General features: G+C 40.2%; 1 pseudogene; it reads left to right on the top strand.

Annotated features, from left to right (window-relative positions):
- Positions 1-272: 272 nt before the first annotated feature.
- Positions 273-8970, top strand: LOC109395335 (interferon lambda-1-like; annotated as a pseudogene).
- Positions 8971-10614: the final 1644 nt, after the last annotated feature.

The following is a 10614-nucleotide window of genomic DNA, read 5'->3' as shown; positions in this document are numbered from 1 at the left end:
CTAAACTAGGCTCAGGAATTTCTCAGGCTCCCTCCTGAGATCAATTTCAGTTTCTCTTTCCTTCAAGTCAGGGCTCTGTGCTCACCTGGCCCCACCCACACCTGTGAGCTCACCTGGCTCAGCAGCGGGCCCCACCCATTCATGCCTTTTAAATCAATGTGGAAATTGAAATTTTCACTTGCTTTTTCCTTTTATACACGTCATCCAGGATTGTTCATTTAGGTGGGTTAAAAGCCAGGCCGTGGAGCTGAGGAAGCAATTGCAATTTGGCCATGGGTACACCTTGGTTCCTCATGCTGGTAGCCTTAGGGCTGGGTTTGGCCAGAGCAGGCCCTGTCCCTACTTGCAAGCCGGTCTCAACCAGGAAGGGGCCGTGACATTGGGAAGTTCAAATCTCTGCCGCCAACGGAGTGGAAAGCCTTCAAGAAAGCCAAGGATGCTTTGGTGAGTACCTATTGTTGTTTTTTTTTAATTGAGATATAATTGACATACAACATTATAATAGTTTGAAGTGTACAACATAATGATTTGATACTTATATATATTTCTAAATAATCACTACAATGTCTAGTTAACATCGGTCACTGTACATAGTTACAGAATTGTTTTTTTCTTATGATGAGACCTTTCTTCCTTTTGGCCTTGCATTTAACTTTCTTGTTAAATCCCCTTACTAATTCTATAGTTTGCAATAGATTGTTTTAGTTTTTCTCCATAAATAGACATGTCAAATGCAAATGAGTTTTATTCTTCCTTTCCATGCATTATACCTCTTATTTACCTTGCCCTATTAAACTGACTAGAACCTCAAGGCATGTTAAACAGAAGAGAGAATAGTGAACATCTTTGTCTTGTTCCTGAACTCAAGGAGAAAAGTGTTATTTCACTATCCATTCATATACTGATGGATACCTAGGTTGCTTCCATATCTTGGCTATTATAAGTAATACTGCAGTAAACATAGGGGTGCATATATCTTTTCAAATTAGGGTTTTTGTTTCTTTGGATAAATACCCAGAAGCAGAATTATTGGATCATATGGCAGCTTTATTTTTAATTTTGCAAGGCATCTCCTTGCTGTTTTCCATAGTGGCTGTACTCATTTATAATCTCACCAACAGTATATGGGGGTTTCCTTTTCTCCAAATCCTCACCAGCACTTGTTATTTGTTGATTTTTTTTTTGATGATAGCCATTCTAACAGGTATTAGGTAATATCTCATTGTGATTTTAATTTGCATTTCTCTGATGATTAGTGATGATGAGGGTCTTTTCATATATCTGTTGGCCATCTGTATATCTTCTTTGGAGAAATATCTATTCAGATCCTCTGACCATTTTTTTAATTGGATTGTTTTGGTAGATTTTTTCTTTTCTTTTCTTTTCTTTTTTTTTTTGATGTTAAGTTGTATAAGATCTTTATATTTTTTGGATATTAACCCCTTATCAAAAGTATAATTTGCAAATATCTTCTCCCATTTAGGTCGTCTTTTTGTTTTGTTGATGGTTTCCTTCGTTGTGCAAAAACTTTTTAGTTTGATGTAGTCCAGTTTGTTTATTTTTTCTTTTGTTGCCCTTGCCCAAGGAGATATATCTAAAAAGAGATTGCTAACACCAATATCAAAGACTTTACTGCTTATGTTTTCTTCTAGGAGTTTTATGGTTTCAGGTCATACATTTAAGCTTTTAATCCATTTTGAGTTTATTTTTGTACATGGTGTAATAAAGTAGTCTGATTTCATTTTTTTGCATGTATTTGTCCAGTTTTCCCAACAACATTTATTGAAGAGACTGCCTTTACCTTATTGTATATCCTTGCCTCCTTTGTCATAGATTTATTGACCATATAAGCGAGAATTTATTTCTGGGATACCTATTCTATCCATTGGTCTATATATCTGTTTTTATGCCAACATCATACTATTTTGATTATTGTAGTTTTGTAGTATAGTTTGATATCAGGGAGCCTGATACCTCCCACTTTGTTCTTTCTCAAGGTTTTGTTTGTTTGTTTGTTTGTTTTGCTCTTCAGGGCCTTTTGTGGTTCCACATAAATTTTAGGATTAGTTGTTTTAGTTCTGAGAAGAATGCCTTTGGTATTTTTAATAGGGATTTCATTGAATCTATATATTGCTTTAGGCAGTAAGAACATTTAATAATATTAATCCTTCCAATCCATGAGCGTGGTATAGCCTTCCATTTATTTGTATCCTCTTAACTTATTTCTTCAATGTCTTACAGTTTTCCAAGTGCAGGTCTTTCACCTCTTTGGTTAAATTTATTCCTAGATATTATATGCTTTTTGATGCATTGTAAGTGGAATTGTTTTCTTAATTACTCCTTATTATTCATTATTGGTGTATAGAAACACAAGAGATTTCTGTATATTGATTCTGTATCTTGCAAAAATGAATTCATTTATTAGTTCTGATAGGTTTTTGGTGGATTCTTTAGTATATATAGTATCCTGTCATCTGCAAATAATGAGAGTTTTATGCTTCCTTTCCAATTTGGATGACTTTTATTTCTTTTTCTTGTCTGATTGCTATGGATAGGACTTCCAATACTATGTTGAATAAAAAGTGGTGATAGTTGGCATTCCTTGTGTTGTTCCTGATCTTAGAGGAAAAGCTTTCATCTTTACACCATTGGTTTTATCATATGGGTTTATCATATGTAGCCTTTATTATGTTGAGATATATTTCCTCTATACCTACTTTGTTGAGAGTTTTAACCATAAAAGCATGTTGAATTTTGTCATATGCTTTTTCTGCATCTATTGAGATGATCATATAGTTTTATCCTTCCTTTTGTTAATGTGATCTATCATGTTGATTGATTTATATATGTTGAACCATCCTGTATCCCTGGGATAAGTCCCACTTGGTCATGGTGTATGACCCTTTTAATGTATTGTTGAATCCAGTTTGCTAATATTTTGTTGCATCTATGTTCATCAAGAATGTTGATCTGTAATTATCTTTTTGTAATAGCTTTGTCTGTTTTTGGTATAGGGGTAATGCTGGCCTCATAAAATTAGTTTGGAAGTACTCCGTCCTCTTCAATTACTTGAAACAGTTTAGGAAGCATAGGTATTAATTTTTCTTTAAATGTTTGGTAGAATTCACCAGTGAAACCATCTGGTCCTGGACTTTTATTTGTTAGGAGATTTGTGGGGTTTTTTGTTTGTTTGTTTGGTTGGTTGGTTGGTTGATTGGTTTTAGTTTTTTTACTGCTTCAGTTTCAGTGCTAGTAATTTATCTTTTAGATTTTGTATCTTCCCCTGGTTCAGTCTTGGAAGGTTGTATACTTCCAGAAATTTATCCATTTCTTCTAGATTGTCAAATTTGTTGGCTATAATTGTCCATATAATTCTTTAATGGATCTTTGTATTTCTGGTGTCTGTTGTAACTTCTCTTTTATTTATGATTTTATTTACATGGCTCTCTCTCTCTCTCTCTCTCTCTCTCTCTCTCTCTCTCTCTCCTCTTTTTTTTAATACAATTTTTTAATAGCTTCAAAATATTTCACCAAGTGGATAGTTTTTTGTTTTGTTTTTTTTAAGATTTTTATTGGGGAATTGGGGGAGGGGAACAGTGCTGGGGAATTGGGAGAAGGGGAACAGACAAGTTGCTGTCGTTTTGTTCTTCAGTCTAGTTGTGGAGGACGTCGCTTCACTGGCCCATGTTGGTATTATCATTGCACTCTTCCCGGGTGAGGCAGGTCGGTCGCCGGCCTCTGGACAGCCGCTCACTGTGGCTGCTGGCCGCTCACGCTGGCTGCCGGCCACACACGGTAGCTTATGGCAGCCCACTGCAGCAGGGGCTGCAGCCTACGCCGACACCAGCGACTCACAGCAGCCCAGCTCCAGGTCGAGCTGTTTTTCACCATCTTAACTGTAGAGGGCAGTGTCACTGGCCCTCATGTGGGATCCGAACGGGGGCACTGCTGCTCAGAGCTGGCGTCCCAAACCAGCTCTTAGCCAACGCGCCACTCGGCGGCCCTCTCTCTCTCTTTCTTGGTGAGTTTTTCTTGATAAACTTTTGTTTATCAATTTTGTTCTTTTCAGTGAAACAGCTTTTAGTTTCATTGATCTTTGCTACTGTTTTTAATTTCTATTTTGTTTATTTCAACTATGATCTTAATTATCTCCTTCCTTGTATTTACTTTAGGTTTTGTTTGTTCTCCTTTTTATAGTTCATTTAGGTGAAAAGTTAGATTGTTAATTTGGGATTTTTCTCATTTCTTGAGGTGGGCCTGTATAGCTATGAACTTCTCTCTCAGAATTGCTTTAGCTGCATCCCACAAATTTGAAAACTTGTGTTTCATTTTCATTTGTCTCAAGGTAGTTTCTAATTTCCTGTTTGATTTGATCCATTTGTTGTGTAGTAGCATGTTGTTTGGTCTCTACATATTTGTGTTTTTTCCAATTGTCTTCCTATAGTTGATTTCTAGTTTCATGTTATTGTGGTCAGAAAAGATGCTTGATATGATTTCAATCTTCTTGAATTTACTGAGGCTTATTTTATGGCCTAATATTTTATCTATCCTGGAGAATGTTTCACGTGTACTTGAAAAAAAAAAGTATATTCTGCAGCTTTGAATTAAATGTTCTATAAATATCTGTTAAGTCAGTCTAATCTAATTTGACATTTAAGGCCATTATTTCCTTATAAATCTTCTGTTTGGATGGTCTATCCATTGATGTGAGTGGGGTATTAAAATTCCCTGCTATTATTGTATACTGTGAATGTCTCCCTTTACATCCATTAATATTTGCTTCATATATCTATGTGCTCTCCTATGTTTGTCATGTAGATATTTATGATTGTTATATTCGCTTGTTTGGTTGACCCCTTTAATAATTATGTAATGTCCTTCTTTTTCTATTTTTACATCTTTTGTTTTAAAGTCTATTTTATCTGATATTGCTACCCAGCTTTCTTTTCATTTTTACTTGTATGGTATATATTTTTCCATCCCTTCACTTTCAGTCTGTATGTGTCTTTTAATTTGAAGCAAGAGTCTTGTAAGCAGCATATAGCTAGGTCATGTTTTTAAATCCATTCCGCCACCCTATATCTTTTTATTGGAGCATTAATCCATCTACATTTAAAGTAATTGTTGATAAGTATGTACTTATTACCATTCTGTTCATTGTATTTTAATTGTTTTTATAGTTCTTCTCTGTTCCCTTCTTTTTCTCATGATCGCTTCCCTTATGGTTTACTGGTTTTCTTTATTGTTTTGTTTGGGTTCCTTTCTCTATTCTTTTTGTATCTTTTATAGGTTTTTGGTTTGTGGTTACCATGAGGTTTATGGATATCATTCTATGTCTATAGCAGTTTATTTTAAGTGATAAACGTTTATATTAAAATATATTATAAAATGACCACATTTTTATTCCCCCCTCTGTGCTTTATGTTTTTGAAGTCCTATTTTAGATTTTTCTGTGTATCTCCTTATCTGCTTATTGTAGTTTGAGTTGAGTTTGGCAATTCTGTCTTTTGACCTTCATAGTAGCTTTTAAAATGTCTGATACACTGTATTTATTAAATATTTTACTTTACCTGTGAGATTTTTTTCCCTTTCTCACATTTTCTTATTTCTGGTTATGGCTTTTCCTTTTCTGCTTAAAAAAGATCTATTAATATTTATTGTAAAGCTGGTTTAATGGTGATGAACTCTTTGGTTTTTGCTTGTCCTGGAAACTCTTTATCTCTCTTTCAATTCTAAACAATAACCTTGCTGGGTAAATTATTCTGGGTTTTAGGTTCCTTTCTTTCAGCACTTTAAAGATGTCTTATTACTCCCTTCGGGCCTGTAAAGTTGCTTCTGAGAAATCATCTGATAGCATTAAGGCATTTCATTTATATGTAACTAGTTGTTTTCCTCTTGCTGCCTTCAAATTTGTCTATTTATCTTTTGCCATTTTAAGTACAATATGTCCTGGTGTGGGTCTCTGTGGGTTCTCTTTGTTTGGAACGCTCTGTACTTTGTGGACCTGGATGTCTTTTTCCTTTTCCAGTTTAAAAGAGTTTTCAGACATTATTTCTTCAAATAAAGTTTCTGTTCCTCTCTCTCTTTCTTCTCCTTTTGGGATTCCTATAATGCCAGTGTTTGTGAACTTGATGTTCTCCCAGAAGTCTCTTAAACTATCCTCTTTTTTTTAAATTGTGTTTTTCTTTTTGCTCTTCTGTTTTTTGTTTATTTGTTTGTTTTTAGTTGAGCCATCCTGCCACCTGTTGACAGCTCAGCAGCAGCTCAACTGGGGCCAGGAATTGAACCGGCGACTGTGTCACTCAGAGCTAGCACTCTTGAGCGAGCTCTTAATCAACTGAGCCACTCGGCCGACCCCCTTTTTGCTCTTCTGATTGATTGGTTTCCACTAATCTGTCTTCCAGGTTGCTGGGCCATTCTTCTGCCTTTGTTAATGTGGTGTTAATTCCTTCCAGTGTATTTTTCATTTCTGCTACTGTGTTCTTCAGCTCTGCTTGATTCTTTATTATACTTTCTAATTCTTTGTTGAAATTCTTCCTAACGTCCTCTACTCTATCTCTCTCAAGTTTGGTAAGCATCCTTATGACCTTTTTTTTTTTTCTTTCAATTCTTTATCAGGTAAATTACCTATTTCTATTTCCTTAGGGGTTTTTTTCTGGGGATTTTTCTTGTTCCTTCATTTGAGAGACAGTCTTCTGTCTTTTCATTTTGTTTGACTTTCTATGTTTATATGAATTGGACAAAATACCTATCTCTCCCAGTCTTTAAAAAATGGCCTTGTGTAGAAGTGAACTCTGTATAGGCTGTCTGTGCTGGGTGGTTTTGGCAGACCAGTTGCAGCCAAGCAGGTGCCTGCAGCATCTAAAGTGCTGGCCTGTCGAGCTGGAGCTGCTCCAGGTGGGAGGCCAGGTTCATGTTGTAATGCCCTGTTGATCCTGCTTGTTCCCTTTGTTCAGAGCTGAAATGGCTCCAGACAGTGTGGCTGGGAACATGCTGCAGCAACCTTGCAGGTAGGCCAGCGCATCCGAATGGAGCACCTGCCTGCCCTATTGAGTTGGAGGGGAACATAAACAATGGTGCTCACTGGCACCTCCAATTCCAGAGAATTCTCACAGTTTCCTAGCCTTCTCTATTCGGTCTCTTTCTCTCATTTGTTGTTTAGAAGCTGTTCATTCAGCCCTCAGTTGTCTCTCAAGAGTAATGACTCTATATATAGGTGTATATTTCAGTGTGCTCCTGGAAGAGAGTTCAGCATCCTCCTATGCTGCCACTATCTCGGACCTGTGAGCTATTGTTGTAGGCTAACCCCTACCCCTCCTGCTTTGGCCAAGCTGCTACCCTGCCCCTGTGGGCTAACCTCTATCCTCCTTCTATGGGCCAGCCTTTAGTTGTTCAGCTACAGTTAGTCTCGATCCTTTCTGCTTTCAATTGAAGTCAAGCCCTCCTGCTACACCTTCATACTTTCTCCTATGGGCTAGCATCCTACTTTGGGCTAACTTCTGCTCTTGCTGTCTGGGAAAATTCACTGAAAACCCAGAGCTGCAGCTTCAGTCTCTTCCTCAGGAACTAGAAACTGACACAGCTGCAAGTGAGTTGAAACTGAGGCCACCCTTACCCTAACCTGGCCCCTCTCCCTCTTTCCTTAAGTGCCCCCCCCACCTCCTTTATCTCATCTTTCCTTCCTTCTCTTTTGTCTCACCTCAGCTGTCCTGTGCCCCTGTCCCTCCTCAAATGTTCCCTTGACTCTGTCCCTCCCTGGGTCCCTTTTGTCATCCTTCTGCCTGTCCCTCTTAATTACTTCTCATTTCTCTCTTCTTTTTTCTCCTGGGGTCTGTCCCCCCACCTGTGCCCCTTCCCCCACTCAATTTGTCACTGTCTAGTCTCAATAGTGATTCCCTTTTCCCCTCTTGCCTGTCCTCCTCACCACTGACTCATGTTTCTTCCACTGAGATTTTCCCAGTGTACACTCCTTCATCAGCCCTTCTCACCTCTGCATCTAACTGTCCCCCTCTCACCTGCCTCCCTAACCTGTTATCTTCTCACCCATCCCCATTCCCTGTCCCTCAAACCTCTGTGACCCCATAAATCACCTTTCACTTGTCCCCATTTCTCTTTTTCACCTCTCTTCCCTTATTTTTTGCCTTACCTGTATCCTCTTCATCTGCATCCTTCCTCATGAGTTCCCTCTCACCTGTCCCCATCACATGTGCCCTTATCACCTGGCCTCTTTTCTCCCTACGTGTTCCCACTTAACTGGGCCTTCTTGCCCATTCTTCCTCACCTTTCCACCTCACCTGCCTCCTCACTTGTTCATTCTTACTTATCCTCAGGTATGGGAGCGCCCTGTGGCCTCAGAGGCTGAGCTGGCCCTGACACTGAAGGTCCTGGAGACCATAACTGACTCATCTCTGGGGGACATCCTGGACCAGCCCCTTCACATGCTGCACCACATCCACTCTGAGCTCCAGGCTTGTGTGAGTGCTTGGGGCACTCAGGCCATGTCTGAGGGCTCTGGGCATTTGGGACCTCACTCCTCTGTCCCAGGCCCTGCCTCACATGCCACCCTCCTCTGCCCTCAGTTCTTACCTCAGCCCACAACAGACTCCAGGCCCCATGGCCGCCTCTACTACTGACTGCACCAGCTCCAGAAGGCCCCAAAGAAGGTGAGTTACCCAGGAGGAGGATGGATGCATGGGCTCTGGATGAGAAAGGAGGCTGATGCCCAAGCAATGGGAAACCATGTTCTGATCTCTCTTACAGGTGTCTCAAGAATGCCTTGAATCCACTGTCACATTCAACCTCTTCCATCTCCTCACACGGGACCTGAATTGTGTAGCCAAGGGAGATCTGTGTACCTGAGAACCTGGATCCACCCCCAGCTCATCTGGGTGCCCAGACCTTATTTAAGCACTAAACTCCACCCCAGACTTATTTCCTTTCACCCCTTATTTATGGAGCTGCAGCCCTGACTCGGGCCTGAAAGAAATGTTTATTTTTCTATTTTTATATAGTATGTTCAAATAAATAATGAGTTGGAACCTTCTGTGATTAGTGAACCTTTGAGCATATGTGTGGCTGTGGATATCTGTATGGTGCAGGCAAAATTTGTGACTGGTTGTGTATATTTGTGTGTGCCTGACTTCTATGACTGTGTGTGTATATGTATGCAAGTGAGTGTCTGCCTGAAAATGAGTCTAACTGAAGGTGCGTATCTCTGTTTTCCATGTGTACCTAGGACAGATGGAAATCTGTATCAATCAGGATGCTTTATCCTATAATAAGTATCAGAAACCAAACTCAAATAAGTAGAATGAAAATGAGTTTATTATCACACATAACAAAAAGTCAGTTGTCAGAGAAGTTCTAAGACTGATTCATTGATTCATTCATTCAATAATGTCATTGGGGAACTAGGTTCTTTCTATTTCTGTTGATTGACTCTTACTCTGGTTACCTCATGGTCTCAAGATGGCAGCCACAGCTCTAGCTGTCACACATAAACAATATCCTCCAAGTCATAGCAAACCACCCCAAACTTAATGGAATAAAACAACAACCATCTTATTATGCTCACAGATTCTCTGGGCCACAAATTTGGACAAGGCTTACTGTGGATAGCTTTCCTCTGCTCCACAATGTTTAGGGCCCTGATTCCTCCACAGTTCTTAGAAGCAAGGAAAACCTTTCAGAGAAACTCCCTATTGGATGTGCTTGCTTGTATCATTGACTAGAAGTTAGTCACATGCCCAAGCCTAACCCCATCACTGGCAAGAAAGGTGTAATTATGGAGATAGTGTTAGACTAACCAAGAACTACCTCTGAGGCTAGGGAAAATGTATCCCAGGGAGAGTGAATAACTGAATAAATTTAGAGCTCTACCAGCAGGAAAAAAGTGGGAGCTGGACCTAGGGAGCAGCCTAAAATGGCACATGGAGGTTCCAAGTTTGTGAATCTGTTGCAGAACTGATAGCCAGTGGGTCCCCAATAATAGCACTATTCCTGTTGTTAAAATATTGAAATACTTTCATACCAATTGGCAAATTTCCCCAAGACCCCCCTAAGCAAACTTGTCCCACCTACGCTGTCCCAGCCCTCCTCCTGAAACTCCTAGACCTCCCCACAATTCAGAAATGAAAGAATTAATACTGATACAGAGGGGGCGGGGTGGGGGTTCCAGGATCTGCTCCAATGTGTGGCCAGCGTGCATTCTGATTCTAGCAACAATGCCAGTTGTTAAATAGCTTGCTGGCATCTCCAGCTCACGCATGATATGTGTTGTGGTGTTTAAAAAGTGGCCACCAGGGCCGGCCGAGTGGAGCGTTGGTTAAGAACTGGCTTGGGATGCCAGAGGACCCGGTTCGGATCCCACATATGAAGGCCAGTGACACTGCCCTCTGCAGCTAAAATGCTGAACAACAGCTCATCCTGGAGCTGGGCTGCTTGCTGGGCCCTTGCTGCAGTGGGTTGCCATCAGCTACCGTGTGTAGCCAGCAGCCAGCGTGAGCGGCCAGCAGCTGCCGTGAGCAGCCATCCAGAAGCCGGCAACTGATCTGCCTCGCCTGGGAAGAGCGCAATGATGGTGCCAACTTGGGCCAGTGAAGCAACGTCCTCCAC

Source organism: Hipposideros armiger, unplaced genomic scaffold (genome assembly GCF_001890085.2).
Source record: "Hipposideros armiger isolate ML-2016 unplaced genomic scaffold, ASM189008v1 scaffold_466, whole genome shotgun sequence".
Classification (NCBI taxonomy): domain Eukaryota; kingdom Metazoa; phylum Chordata; class Mammalia; order Chiroptera; family Hipposideridae; genus Hipposideros; species Hipposideros armiger.
The sequence above is the reverse complement of the archived record's forward strand: the minus strand, read 5'-3'. Positions and strand labels throughout refer to the sequence as shown.